The sequence below is a fragment of the Pteronotus mesoamericanus genome, unplaced genomic scaffold (genome assembly GCF_021234165.1).
Source record: "Pteronotus mesoamericanus isolate MK-2021 breed Mesoamerican mustached bat unplaced genomic scaffold, CSHL_Meso_final contig_20, whole genome shotgun sequence".
Lineage (NCBI taxonomy): Eukaryota > Metazoa > Chordata > Mammalia > Chiroptera > Mormoopidae > Pteronotus > Pteronotus mesoamericanus.
In genome coordinates, this window is record NW_026555085.1 from 973,309 (window position 1) to 989,464 (window position 16,156).

The window sequence follows — 16,156 nt, forward strand, 5'->3', positions numbered from 1 at the left end:
ATCAAAACACTCAGCAAAATGGGAATAAATGGGGCATTCCTCAAAGTAATAAAGGCCATACATGAAAAACCTGCAGCCAACATCATACTCAACGGGCAAAAACTAAAAGCTTTCCCACTAAGATTGGGAATACGACAAGGATGTCCGCTTTCACCAGTTCTCTTCAACATGGTACTGGAAGTCCTAGCCACAGCGGCAGACAAGAAAAAGGAATAAAAGGCATCCAAGTAGGAAAGGAGGAAGTAAAGCTATCATTGTTTGCAGATGACATGATAGTGTACATAGAAAACCCTGTAGACTCCACCAAAAAACTCCTCAACCTAATAAGTGAATTTGGCAAAACAGCTGGATACAAAGTCAGTATTCAGAAATCAAAGGCATGTTTGTACATCAGCAATGAAGTAGAAGAGAAATGAGAAAAAAAATACCATGCGATATAGCACCAAGAAAAATAAAGCACCTAGAAATAAATTTAACCAAGGAGATAAAAGACCTGCATGCAGAAAACTATACAATATTTAAGAAAGAAATTAAGGAAGACACAAATAAGTGGAAGAATATACCGTGTTCATGGGTTGGAAGAACTTATATCAACAAAACGTCCACACTACCCAAAGCAATTTACAGATTCAACGCAATCCCTATTAAGATACCAATGACATATTTTACAGAAATAGAACAGACATTTCAAAAATTTATATGGAACCATAAACAACCCTGAATAGCCACAGCAGTTTTGAGAAAGAAAAAGTAGAAGGGATCACAATACCAGGCATCAGACTATACTACAAAGCCACTGTACTCAAAACAATCTGGTACTGGCACAAGAACAGAAGTATAGACCAGTGGAACAGAACAGAAAGTCCAGAAATAAGCCCAGGTCTATATGGGCAACTAATATTTGACAAAGTGGGCAGAAACACAAAATGGAGTAATAATAGCCTCTTCAACAAATGCTGTTGGGAGAGCTGAACAGTTACATCCAAAATATTGAAATTTGATCATCAGCTGACACCATACACAAAAATAAACTCAAGATGGGTAAAAGACTTAAACATAAGTCGCAACACCATAAAAGTCCTAGAGAAGAACCTTGGCAGGAAACTCTCAGATATCCCATGCAGCAGTTTTTTCCCCGATATGTCTCCTAAAGCAAGGGACATAAAGGAAAGAATAAACAAGTGGGACCTCATCAAAATAAGAAGCTTCTGCAAGGCTAAAGAAAACATCAGCAAAATGAAAAGGGAGCCAACCGTATGGGAAAACATATTTGCTAATGATACATCAGATAGAGGTTTGATCTCCAAGACATATAAAGAACTCACTCGACTCCACTCCAAGAAGACAAATGATCCAACCAAAAAATGGGCAAAGGACCTGGGCAGGCACTTTTCCAAAGAAGAGATACAGAGGGCCCAGAGGCATTTGAAAGGAAGCTCAGCATCGCTAGCCATCAGAGAAATGCAGATCAAAAACCACAATGAGATACCACCTCACAGCGGTCAGAATGGCCATCATAAACAGATCAACAAACAACAGGTGCTGGCGAGGCTGTGGGGAGATGGGAACCCTAGTACACTGTTGGTGGGAATGCAGACTGGTGCAGCCATTGTGGAAAGCAGTGTGGAGTTTCCTCTAAAAGCTGAAAATGGAACTGCCCTTTGATCCAGTGAGTCCCCTGCTGGGACTATACCTTAGGAATCCCAGAATGCCAATTCAAAAGAACCTCTGCACCCCAATGTTCATAGCAGCACAATGTACAATAGCCAAGTGTTGGAAGCACCCTAAATGCCCATCAGTAGATGATTGCATCGAAAAATTATGGTACATTTACACAATGGAATACTACGCAGCAGAAGGAAAAAAAAAAAAGAACCACTACCCTTTGCGAGAGCATGGATGGCACTAGAGAGCATTATGCTAAGCGAAATAAGCCAGGGGGTGAAAGACAAATACCATACGATCTTACCTATAAGCAGAACCTAACCAACAAAACAAAGATGCAAGGAAAATAAGACCAGCAACACTGAAAGGAAAAGAAACCAACAGAGACAAGAGGGAAGGTGGAAGGCGGGGGGCGGGGGAAAAGGAAGGGAAGGGGCAAGTCAAGGAACATATAGCAAGGACTCACTGACAAAGCCAAAGTGGGGAAGGACTGAGGGAGGGATAAGGGGGTGGGAGGCAGGGGAAAGTGGTGGGGGGAAGGCGGAGACAAATGTATTTGAAAAAACAAATTAATTATGTAAAAAAAAAAAGAAATAGTACATATATATAATAGAATATTACTCAGTCATTTATGACCACATAGAGAGCCCTAGAGGGTATCATGCTAAGTGAAATATTTAAGTCAGAGAAAGACAAATACCATACAATTTCCCTTATATGTGGAATCTAAAGAGCAAAATAAACAAATAAACAAAATAGAAACAGATTCACAGGCACAAAAACCTAAAGGTTGCCAGAGGGGAGGGGGTTTGAGAACTGGGCTAAAAATGTGAAGGGATTAAGAGGTAAAAATTGGTAGCTACAAAATAGGCACAGAGATGTAAAGTGCAGCATAGGGAACGTAGTCAATAATATTGTAATAAGTATATACGGTACCAGGTGGGTACTAGACTTATCAGTGGGATCACTTCAAAAGTTATATAAATGTCTAAACACTATGCTGTACACCTGAAACTAATACAAATTATTATTAAATGTCAACTGTAATTCAAAGTAAAAAGAAAAAAGAAAATAAGCAGAACGTGTAAAAAAATGATTCTGTGAAATACAGCCAATCAGTTTTAATGAGAATGACCCACCCTATTAGCATAAAAATTCTGTGGCTGTAACTATGACCCCTAATAACATGCTTATTCAAGATAGAAACCTAGTTCTCTTCCAAACCAGTCCTGGACTGGTGTGCTGTCAGCAACATGGGCTCCTTCAATTTTCTGCTCTGGAATCCCTGAGAGAGCAGTTCCCCCAACTCTGCTGTACATTGGAATCACTTGGTATATTTTTATAACATTGCTGTCTGGCTCCCACTTTCAGGCCCTTTTATTTTATTGGTCCATGGTATAACCTGGGCATTGGGATTTTTAAAAGCTCCCTAGGTAATTCTAATGTGAAGCAAAGTTTAGGAAGTACTTGCCCTCAGGAAATGTTCGCATCCCCATGGTCCAAGATGGCTTACCTTATCTGCATTCCAAACAGTGGGGAAGAAGGAGGGGCATGGACCAGAGGCCGTACCTATCATTTCTATTCACATCTCACTGGCCAATCACATGGCTATACCTGGTTACATGGGATGCTGAAAAGGTAATTTTTATTTCAGTCAGCCAATTGCTCAGCTAAAAATACTTTTATTAGACAAAAAGAGGACAAATATTGGATATAACCAGCAATCTCTCTCCTCACTCCCTCTCTTTTTCTTTATCAAATAAGTAGTCTGATCTGACAAAAATGCCAAACCTTGGGTTTGCAGACAAAACTTTTAACAGATTTCTCTGACATTGTCAGATACCTTCCATCCACAAGTACATGCAGCCAGAGACTGTAACAATCATCCTTAGAGGGTGGAAGATCCAAGCTTGATGAAGTACATATCAGAATACCTACCCCAGAAAATTCCTGGGTTTTCACATGAGTGATGTGTTAGGGGAGTTAAAGGCAAGCAGCAACATCCAAACTCCACATGCTCCATCCAGCCGACTGAACATAGTGATTCATTCTCAGTGCGCAACATACAAAAATTTCAAAGGGAGGGATAGTCTTCTGAAATCCACCAAATGTGTCACCTTGGACCTAAAAACATCTTGTTAAACTATTTGTTGAGGCTCTTTGTTCTAGATTTGTCTGTATGCAAGCTTTCTTTTCCAGAAGAAATGCAGACACAATTAAATGGTAATTTTATCTTCATGCATCTTGGATACTGCAATTAGTCTAAATGAAATAAAATATACATAAACATATGAAGTGACAGATCTTAGAAAACAGCATGAAACTGTTTGTAACTCAATTTTCACATTATAAATCAAGCATTAACTAAACCATTCCTTTATAGAAAAATCACCTTTATGACATTCTATTATATGTTCACAGACCAAAAATACTGAAGTTCAGAAAAATTAATAATTTCTTTAAACTGGTAAATTGGTATAATATCTAGATTTGAAGTGCTAATGGTCTGACTTCAAATCTCATATTTATCATTATACTGTGGAACATTCCATATACCATTATATAGCTAGCTTGCTCTGCAGGTTTTTTATGTCTAAGGCACTTCCTGCTCCTATTCCACTTCTACCCTCCCCTTCTCCTGCCTCCAACCCCAGGCCCACATTACATAATGAAAGGAGGAAAGACAGGGAGGGTAGAGGGGCCTACTGATCCACCATTTTTCAATATCCTTCTGTAGAGCCTGGGCCATTCAGGTGCTCCAATCACAACCACACCAAGCTTCTGACTGCTGCTCAGCACACCATTAGGTCTGGTTTCTCGGACTTCTCATCTGTAATTTTGATTTTTAATTAGTCTAATTCAGGCATTCCTTCATTTAACATTGAGAATCCACTTCTTCTCTAATATCCCTGCCTCTGATCTCTTCCCTCTGTTAACCATTTGGGTGTCTACTACTAAGTAAAACATCCAAAACTCACATTCAATATCTCACTCCCTGGCCAAGATCACCAGAAGCTCCCTATTACTGATTCATATTGAAAGCTCTACAGTGTTAGTATGAGGAAACCACTCAGTATTTTCTTCAGCACTGTTATACAGTACTGAGTTTGCCTGAAATCTGTATTAAAGGCCAGGCTGTAAAACCTTTAGTGGTTTCTAAGGCAACCAGCAGTTTGTTAATAGCAGTTACATGCTGCAAAAGGAAAGATGGAAAGAAATCTTCTAAGGAACTTTCTTATAAACCTGCTTATTTAAATGAAGCATATAAAGGAAAATGTAGAAATCCTAATTAATGTTCACAAAGATGAGCTAATTAATGTTCACAAAACTGAACACAACTGTACTCCCACCACCCAGATTCATAGCAGCAGACCAAGAAACAGTGCCTAAGGAACTAGTGACTGAAAGAGGACCATCACAGTGCACTTCTCTTTTCTTCTGGCTCTCTATTGTGTATCACAGAGGACACTTAGGTAGAGACCTGCAGGAACTCAAGACAATTTCCTTTGAAGAAATTAAAAGCAAGCATAAGTCTTCTTTAAAGAAGGGTCAAAACTAAAATAAAAGCAGACATCTGATTCCAAAGTGTTGTGAATGCAAAAATGCCGCAGGAAATACAAGAGCAGAACATATTTCCCACAACATTTAATCCAAGGTGAGTCTTCTACTTAACCAGGGCTGGCTTAAACACAGAATGGATAACAGCTGAAGCTTAGTGAGAATGGTCATCTTGTATCCTGGAGTTTACAGAAGTGTTGGGTGAAACTTCTAAAAAGTTTCCTTAAAAATGAGCAGAGAGAGATGCACACTGGTTTTCCTCTTCTTCCAACCTGTTGCCTGGTATGTAGCTGTGACAGAAAGAGCTAAGGCACCATTCTGAACCAGAATAATAATGCAAATTAGAACTCATACAACTCAGTAGCAAAAAACAAATATATCCAACAAAGAATCCAATTTAAAAATGGGCAAAGGACCTGAATAGACATTTTTTCAAAGGCCCAGGTGCATGAAAAGTCACTCACAATCACTAATCATCAGAGAAATGCAAATCAAAACCACAATATCACCTCATACTTATTAAAATGCCTATTACCAAAAAGATAAGAAATGACAAGCACTGGTGAGAATGTTGGAGAAAAGGGAACCCTCATGCACCATTGTAAATTGGTGCAGCCACTATGGAAAAAAGTAAGATTCCACTTCTGGGAATATATTCCAAAGAGACAAAAACACTATGTCAAAGAGATATCTGCACCCCAACATTCATAGCAGCATTGCTTAAAACAGTCAAGACATGGAAGTAACCTAAGTGTTCATCAATGGAAGATTAGATAAAGAAGCTGTGATATAGCCCTGGCCAGGTGGCTCAGTTGGTTAGAGCATCACCCCATACAACAAAAGGTTGTAGGTTCGATTACCAGTCAGGGCACATACCCACATTGTGGGTTCAATCCTTGGTCAGGGTACATATAGGAGGCAACCGATCAATGTTTCTCACAGCAATGTATCTCCCCCCGCCCTCTCCTCTCTGAAATCAATAAAAACATATCCTCTGGTGAGGATTCTTTTTAAAAAGCTGTGGTATATAATACACAATGGAATATTATTCAGCCATAAAGAAGGAAATCCTGCCATTTGCCACAACATGGATGAAACCTGAGGGCATTATAAATGAAGTAAGTCAGAAGGAGAAATACTGTATCATCTCACTTATATGTAGAGCACATATAAGGAAAAAACACAAACTCATAGAAAAGAGATCAAACTTGTGGTTACCAGAGGCAGGGTCAGGAGTGGGGGACTTGGATAAAGGTAGTCACAGGAAAAAAACTTCAAATTATTAGATAAGTTAAGTCCTAGGGATATAATGTACAATATTAGGACTACATAACTATACACAATGGTATATATTAGAGTTGTTAAGAGAGTAAATCCTAAGAGTTCTCATCATGAAAAAAAAAATTTTTTGGACCTGTATGAGATAATGGATGTTAACTAAACTTACTATAATAACATTTTATCAATATATGTAAGTCAACTCATTATGCTATACACCTTGAACTTATACAGCGATGTATGTCAAAGTATCTTGACAAAATCAGAGAAAAGAAAGAATTTCATAAGAAAAAGGCCAACAACTCAACAGAAAAAAAAAATGGGCAGAATAGACGTATCAAATGGTCTATAAGCATAAGAGAAGGTATTTGACTTCATGTGTAATGATGGGAATTAAAATTTAAAAAGTGACACCATGACAATACTCAATAAAAATAAATAACATTCAAGTCTGATAATATCAAATGTTGATGAGAATGTGAGGCAATGACAGTAGGGCTACAGTAAACTGAAAAGCCTCTCCAGGAAATGATGTGGAATTATCTACTAAAGATGAACATAGGCTTTACCAATGATCTAGCAATTCCACTCCTAGAATTATTCAAACTGTAAGAAAGCCATGTAAAATACATACATAACTATTCATACCAGCCAAAATTCAGCAAAGAACCCCAGAGTGTATCAGCAACAGTAGGAAAAGAACTTGGCATATTCATGAAGTGAATATAGCAATAAAAACAAATGAACTATACCTACAAGCAACAACAGGTGAATAAGAAATGTAATGTTAGCAAAAGTGTACATACATAGGAATTCAACATGTGATTCCTTTTTATATAATGATAAATCAGGAAAAACTAAAGTAGTATACAGTGTTTAGGGACACATACTTAGGAGGTGGTAAATCTATATAAAGAAAAACGTGGACATAAGTAACCAGAGATCAAGGCAGCCTTGTTGTCAGAGGGAGGGTAGTGATGAAGAGGAAGCTCGGGGGAGGGGGATTCTGAAGGGCTGACAATGTCCTATATCTTGAGCTGGGTGGTAGTTACACAGTGATATTTTTTAATAGAAATATCTTTGTGTTACACTTTTTAGTTTTATGCCTTTTCTGAATGTGTTAATTTCATAATTTAAAGAAATTCATAGCCCTGACCAGTGTGGCTCAGTTGATTGGGTTCATCCCACAAAGTGAAAGTTCACTTGTTTGATTCCCAGTCAGGGCACATGCCTGGGTTGTGGGTTCAGTCCCAGTTGGGGCACATACGAGAGGCAACTCATAGATGCTTCTCTCTCACATCAATGTTTCTCTTCCTCCCTTTCTCCCTCCCTTCCCCGACTCTAAAAATAAATAAAACCTTTTTAAAAAGTTATCTATATATCTGTATCTACCTACCCACCTACTTGTATTTAGTTTTAACGTAATTAGGGGAAACAAATACTCTTCATTCTCATGGTTTCCTTGAGAAGAGATTCCCCTCAAACCACCCTCTATCCCTATCCCCTGGCCTTGTAACACCTGACCTAACTAGCAGGGTTTGGAGTAGAAGTTGAGAATGCCTAGCCCAGCTTCCTGCCTTTTTCCTCCTCAAACCTGAGTGTAGAGGGGGTGATGTTTCTCATCTCCTCCCAGCACACAGAAGCTTAGCTATAAGTTCTGATGGAGGCAGGAGGTGGGGTCAGTGGTGGGGGAGAGTAGACCTCAAATGTTGGGTGGCAAGTTCAATTAAAGGAAGGGTAAGCAAGTCAACTAGCTATTTCGGGGCTATTCCCTCCAACTAGAGCTTCGAAAAACTAATAAATGTGGTATTTTAATGTCTGACTTCTGTATCTCTCGTTTGAAACTGGCAGGGTGAAAGGAGGATGTTATTTACTTTGGTCCTAAAATAAAAAGAACTAACAAATTTTTCATTTTCCTTTCTTTGCTACTGACAAACAAGGAGTGACCTCCTATATATACTGGAATTCAACATTTAATTATGACGCAACAAAATCTGCAAAAAGGACCTATACTATCTATATTTAAAATTATAAACAATACTATTAATATTTTTTAAGTCAGTGACTTACAATCTTATTGAGTTAAAAGAATTACAGTATGGGGTGGGGCAAAAGAACAACTGAGAATATTACAAGGTGCTAAAGCTCCACGCTCAGAGGTATAATATAATGGCAGAAGTTCTAGAACGAAAGAGGCCAGATATCCACACAAAAAAGAAAAGCAATGTAATGCTGGGCAGAAAAGCCACAGGCCTTGCTGGCTGAGACGGTCTGCTTTCGTTGATAGAGCTGTGACACCCACTCTATTCCTCATTGTTTCCTAGGCAGGAAACAGTAAAGTAAAAAGAAAATTCCTTCTCTAATCTCTTACTGCTCCTGAAGAAAAAGCACTGTGCTCCTTCTTATTTTAAACATTTTATTGCTAATTTCTATGGGAAAGAGGGATTGTAAACTTGGAGAATTCATACTACATTTATTGAGCACATGTGTAATAAAATATATTAGGTTACTAAGTATAAAGATAAAACTTCAGCCCTGGCCAATGTAGCTCAGCTGTTTGGAGCATCATCCCATAAATCAAAGGGTCGCAGGTTCCATTCCCAGTCAGGACACAAGTCTGGGTTGCAGGTTCACTCCCCAGTTGGGGCACATACAAAAAGTAAGTGATCAATGTCTCCCCACCCCCTGAACGCCCCCAACCCCTCTCACTCTCTCTTACTCTCTCCCTTTCTCTCCCTCTGGAATCAAAAAGAAAAAAGATAAAAGCCCATTTTTATTCTTACAGACACATTAAAAAAAAACAAGGTTGGGGTGGAGGTGCATGTATGTGTGCTGTGAGAGCCTGAGAAGTCCAAATAACCAGTTATGAATTAGAGAAATGAAGCCTGTATAAAGTTTTAAATGGTAAGAACTGAATCAGTGTTTGGGGAACTATGGAAAGCTCAGAATGGCAGGTACACGCGGCACAAAGAAGTGGAGGGGCCACACTGCATATATGGTGCTGTATGTGCTATGCCAAGGAGTGTAACATAATCCTAAAGGAACTAAAGAGCTCTGAACAGTGGAAGGAGAAAATCAACCTGTGCTTGACCTGGAAAAGGACAAAAGGGGCAGGGAGATAAAGCGAAGTAGCTGAAAGAATTCTAAGAACTCAGCAACAAATTGGTTGCGAAGGGTGAAAGGGAAAAATCCCAGGTTTTGTTCTCTAAGACTGAGTGGACTAGAACTTGGCCAGAAAATGAAAACAAGTCATCTCTTTTGTTCTTGTGAGTAGATCCTGCGTTCAATATTGCACATGCTGAGCTCCAAGTATCTGAGTTTCAGGAAAGGTAAACTGGAAATAAATTTTGAGAATCTTTAGCACACAGATTAGCAGATCTCAAAAGTGCTTCTCCAGCCAAATTCATAAGAATTACCTGGGGAAACTTGGAATCATGGAGTGTTAGTAATACTTCAATGCACTCTACAGTTTGAAAAAGTTTACTATTACCAGTAAGAGATCATGAGAAAGGGTCAAATATCAATTATTTCTTCTTTACTCAAGCAATAAAGCACATGATTTGCTTATTAGAAACTGGACAGAAATCTCCACTTATAATAGCAAGAGGTAATAGAATCTGTATGAAGAAAACTGTAAGATTTTATTGAAGAGATAAAACAAGACCTGAACAAATGGAAAGCAAACCACATTCTTGGATGGGAAGACAATATTTAAAAAATGCCAACTTTACCCAAAATAAGTTATATATTTAATGCTTTTTTGGGGGGTGAGGAACCACAAGTTTTTGGTCCTTGAGGAGAGAAAATAGTGAAAATTATTTCAGAGCTTATATGGAATACATGTCCAAAAACAAATAAGAATAAAAGTCAATGAAATAAAATTTGTGGTGTTGCTGTAAGAACAGATTTATAGATGAGAGGATTAAAATATAGAATCAAAAATCCAGAAATACATCTCACTATAAAAAAATTTCACGTATGGCAAGTGGGGTACTTCAATTCAGTTTAAAAAAAAAAGATTTTTTTTTTTAAATAAATGGAGTTGGCACAACTATCCATTCACCTAATCCATCTAATGAGTCCTGATCAATACAGTAACCATGAGCCAACATGTGGCCACTAAACACCTAAAATATGCTTAGTCTGACTGAGGTGTGATATAAGTACAATATACATCAGATTTCAAAGAGTATGAAAAAAGAACATAAAATATCTCATTAACGATTATTTAAAATTAATTACATGTAAAAATAATAATATAATGGTTAAGTTGGTAAATTTAATTTCACCTGTTTCTTTTTACTTTTTTTAACGCAGTCACAAATAGAAGACTTAAGTGGTTTAGATTTCTGATGGGCAGCACTGCTCTAAAAAAAAAAATAAAAATCTTCCCTTTACATATTTTTAAAAAGAGATACTTAAAATGACTAAGAGAGCCTTGACCAGTGCGGCTCAGTTAGTTGGAGCATCGTCCCATACACCAAAAGACTGCAGGTTCAATTCCTGGTCAGGGCTCACACCTAGGTTGTAGGTTCAATCCCCAGTCCAGTCAAATATGATTGTGTATGGGAGGCAACCAATAGATGTTTCTCTCTCACATAAATGTTTTCCTTCCCTCCCTCCCTCTCTAAAAAGAGCAATCAAAAAATATCCTCAGGTGAAGATTTTTTAAAAAAAGTAGTATAAGAGAACCTAGGAATATACATTAGAATCTGAGGTCAGGATGGATTTCTTAATAAGAACAACATTGTCACGTGCACATGGATATGTAGAAATTGATTAAAAAACAAAACAAACCAACAGGAAAAGGGGCAAAGGGCAGGATTGGAAATGCAGAGAAGAACAAGTAATAAAAATATAAAAAAGGTAGTCTAAATCAGGGGTCCCCAAGCCACAGTACTGGTCCATGGCCCATTATGAACTGGGCTGCACAGCAGGTGAATGGCAGGCAAGCCATTCTATATCGTCAGCAGAGGGACATTTACACTAAGTCTAAATGAAGCAAAGCTTTATCTATATTTACAACCACTCCCCGTCACTCACATTACCACCTGAGCTCTGCCTCCTGTCCTGCATTATGAGGAGCTGTATAATTATTTCTTTATATCTCACAATGTAATAATAATAGAAATAAAGAACACAATAAATGTAACGGGCTTGAATGATCCTGAAAAAATTACCCCCTCTCCCACTCCTGTCTATGGAAAAACTTGTCTTTCACAAACTAGGTCCCTGGTGCCAAAAAGGCTGGAGAACACTGCTCTAAATTACTAAGGAAGAGAAAATTCAATTCAAGTAACTAAGACATCTATACTGGCTGGAAAAAAATTAAAACATAGAGAATATCTCTACTGAGGATGTGGGGAAGGGAAGGGGATGTGGGAAAGGGACAAGCTCGTGCACTGCTGCCAAGGAAAATGTAAAGAATAACAAGCTTCTGAAAAACAAGTATGGCAATAACCATTAAAATCAGAATTACCATGATATCCTTCAACACAGGTACCTTTCCTACAATAATAAACCTATTACACATATTGACATATGTTCAAAGAATCTGTATTGTAACACTGTTTATGCAGCAGCAAAAAAAAGAAAAAAGAAAAAAGGAAACTAAGTTAGTAACATTCAACAGGACTTAGTGTAAATGTCCCTCTGCTGACAAAAGGTTGAAAAATGTTATGGCCCCTACAGAACATATCAATTATGCAATCATTAAAAATGTTCAATGGAAACTATTACCAAAATTTTTTGCATTTGATAATATCAGTACTGGCTCCACAGTAGGAAAACAGAGTATCTCCCTATGCTGGTGTGGGCATAAACAGCTACAACATTACGGAAAAGAAACTAGAAGACTCTATTAGACGTTTAAACTTCCATGCCTTTTTACCCAGCAGCCCAACTTCCAGAAATCTGTCCTTCTAATACATGACATGACAATGTAAACATACATGTGCAAATATATTAAATCATTATATTGCACACCTTAAACTGATAAAATGTTGAATGTCAATTATATCTCAATAAAACTGGGGGAAAAAGAAATGTACAAGTATGTTCACTACAGACTTTATTTAGAACCTAAATGTGTACTCTAAATAAAATGGCTGAATAAATTATGTCTACACAATGAATAACAGACTTGAAAAAGAATGAGTAGCTCTGTTACTGAACTAAAAGGATAGAAGACAGTATAAAGTATAAAAAGCCCAAAGTAAAGACTGTCTTTCTTTGAAATTTTGTATTATTAATAAAAAAAGGAAAAAAGGAGATAGAGGGAATTAGATGCCTTGTCTTTTTATAAATAAGAATCTCAGAAATTTGGACAGTTGAACCCTCTCCACCTCAATTCACCATACATGATCTCCATCAGTTTTCTAACCTGCATTACTAATATACCCATTTTCTCTATATGAGTCACTAATTTTAGGTCATCTTCTATTCTCCTTTCCTAAAATAAAAACAATATTAAAAATGTATGTTTATAGGACGTCCAGACAAGATGGAGGTATAGGTAGATATGCTTTGCTTCCTCACACAACCAAAACAAGGACAAGAACCAATTCAAAAACAAAAAAACAACCAGAACTGCAGGAACTGCCAGAAAATCAAACTGTATGGGAGTCCAACAACCAAGGACTCAGAGAAGAAACATTCATCCAGACTTGTAGGAGGGGCAGAGAAGGGCAGCCAGGGCAGAGAGAAAGTGCGGCAAGGTGGCAGCTGGTGGACCAGGTAGTCCCACATTCACTTGCGGATAAACTGGAAGAAACAAGTGGGGAGCAACACAGACTATACAACCCAGGGTTCTAGTACAGGGAAATAAAGTCTCAAAACCACTGGCTGTAAAAATCTTTGGGGTTGTGGCAGCAGGAGAAACTCCCAGTCTCACAGGAGAGTCAGCTGGAGGGATCCATGGGGTCCTAGAACATACACAAACCCACCTACCCAGAAGGGCCCAATTGATTTGTGGGTAGCAGGGGAAGTGACTGACCGGGGAGCAAGCAGCATTGTTCCCTCTCTGACCCCTCCCCGACATATAGCATCACAAAGAAACAAAGTGGGTTTCTCCGCCCTGGTAAATACCTAAGGATCCTCCCCTTACAATGTAACAGGTACACTGAGACAAAGAAAAATGGCCCAAACAAAAGAACAGATCAAAACTCCAGGAAAAGAACTAGACGAGGAGATAGCCACCCTATCAGAAGCAGAGTTCAAAACACTGGTAATCAACACTGGCTGGTGTGGCTCAGTGAACTGGGCACTACCCTGAGAACCAAAGGGTCACAATTTCGATTCCCAGTTAGGGCAAATGCCTTGGTTGCAGGCCAGGCAAGGTCCCCAGTTGGTGGCGCCTGAGAGGAAATCATACATTAATGTTTCTCTCCCTTTCTCCTTTCCTTCCCCTCTCTCTAAAAATAAATACATAAAAATCTTTTTAAAAAATGTTTCATTTTAAAAAATAACACACACTAGTAATCAGGATACTCACAGAAATGACTGAGTACAGCCACAAAATAAAGGAAGAAGTGAAGGCTATACAAAGTGAAATAAAGAAAAATAAACAGGGAACCAACAGTAAAAAGAAGGAAACTGGAACTCAAATCAACAATTTGGAACAGAAGGAAGAAATAGACATTCAACTGGAATATGATGAAGAAACAAGAATTCAAAAAAATGAGGAACCTCTGGGACAACTTTAAACATTCCAACATCTGAATCATAGGGGTGCCAGAAGGAGAAGAGGAAGAGCAAGAAATTGAAAACTTATTTGAAAAAAAATAATGAATGAAAACTTCCCCAGTCTGGCAAAGGAAATAGACATGCAAATCCATGAAGTGCAAAGAGTCCCTAAGAAGTTGGATCCAAGGAAAAACACACCAAGACACATAATAATTAAATTACCCAAGATTAAAGATAAAGAGAGAATCTTAAAAGCAGCAAGAGAAAATAAGACAGTTACCTACAAAGAAGTTACATAAGTCTATTGGCTGATTTCTCAAAAGAAACTTTACAGGCAAGAGGCTGAAAAGAAGTATTCGAAGTCATGAAACGCAAAGACTTACATCCAAGATTACTCTATCCAGCAAAGCTATCACTTAGAATGGAAGGGCAGATAACATGTAAAGTTAAAGGAGTCCATCATCATCAAGATCTTACTCTATGAATGTTAAAGGGAGTTATCTAAGTAAAAGAAGATCAAAACTATGAACAGTAAAATGACCACAAAAAACTCACAACTATCAACAACTGAACCTAAAAAACAAAAACAAACAAAGCAAAGAACTAGAACAGGAACAAAACAATAGAACTGGAGATCACATGGAGGGTTATCAGCAGGGAGGGGAAGGGGTGAGAACAGAGGAAAAGGTACAGGGAATAAGAAGCATAATTGGTAGGCACACAATAGGGGGAGGTTAAGAATAGCATAGGAAGTGGAGAAGCTAAAGAACTTATATGTACGACCCATGGAGGTGAACTAAGGGTGGGAGGGATACTGCAGGGAGGAGTGGTGCAGGGCAGAGGGGAGAAAGGTGAGAAAAAAAAGGGACAACTGTAATAGCATAATCAATAAAATACACTTCTAAAAAAGTATGTTTATAAATTTTCATTTCATTTCAAAAACCATCCCATTATTATAATTCACTTTTGTATATTACTGTGTTGGAAATCCCTTGGTTTAAATCAACATTAAAACACTTGTCACTGCTTCCAAAGCCAGGATAAAGAGGCTGACTGCCCAGTCACCCTACCTTAGCACTGAGGCATTTTGTGAACTAGAACAAGTACTGCTGCTACAATCCCTAATGGTCCAACAGCAATGAGGAAGGGAAAGGTTAATAAATGTAATTTAATTAAGTTTAAACCTCTCCAATGACTGGCTACCGAAGTGAACAAAAAGTAAAGAACAGTAAAGAAAAAGTAGACCAACTGTATTTAGCATGTATGACCAAAAATCTTTATAACCTGCACATCTGAATATTTTCTGCAATTAAACAGTGTCTGGCTCCCAGGATAGGAGGCTAAATACCGCAGTGTTTGTAAACAGCATCACAACTTACACAGGAACACTCTGGGCCACTGGCGATTGCCCTCGCAGGATACACCGAAATTTGCTCCTCTCTTTCAGTCAGCACTTTGCACGCCAAGTGTTGGGGTAGAGAAGGCTGGGCAAGCTGCCTTCTGAACCAGCAGGGTCCCACACTCCTAGCCCGAGCTCCTCCCGTCACACCCTTTTTCTCCAAAGTCACAGCCCTGCGAAGCTTCCAGCAGAAAGGTCACAAGATTGCACTGGAGTCCACACAAGCACTATCTACTCCCGGGAGAAACTCAAGTCACATCCCTAGCAGTAAAAAGAACGTGCCTTGGCTCGCATGCAGCTAAAGGGCATTCAGGACGCTTGCTGTCACGCGGAGCGACGAACTGAGTATACAAAGGTGAGCAGCAGATTTGCAGTACCAGCTCTCTCGGGGTTCCCACTCCAGCAGAAACGAAGATCATTTCCTCAGTGCTCGCCTAGCAGGGATACGGCGAGAAGCACCTGAAGCCCACGGCTGAAAGAATTCACTCCCATAATGGTATAAGGGTAATTCTAAAGTAGTCGGAAGTGACGTACTCATTGAGACCAGCAGATCAGCCACGTAAGTGGCTGCCG

The 16,156-nt window shown here is 38.6% G+C and overlaps 1 protein-coding gene across 2 annotated transcripts in view; it reads right to left on the reverse strand.

The window, feature by feature from the left end:
• TRIM26 (tripartite motif containing 26) overlaps positions 1-16,156 on the reverse strand; it is a 116,378-nt gene that overhangs the window by 99,553 nt on the left and 669 nt on the right. Inside the window, exon 1 of one of the 2 annotated variants that reach the window (XM_054569002.1) lies at positions 15,961-16,099. The exons of the other annotated variant lie outside the window; for it this stretch is intronic. The gene's annotated coding sequence lies outside the window, so the exon portion shown is untranslated. Of the gene's footprint in view, positions 1-15,960; positions 16,100-16,156 lie in introns of those variants that run through there. 2 annotated transcript variants of the gene reach the window in all.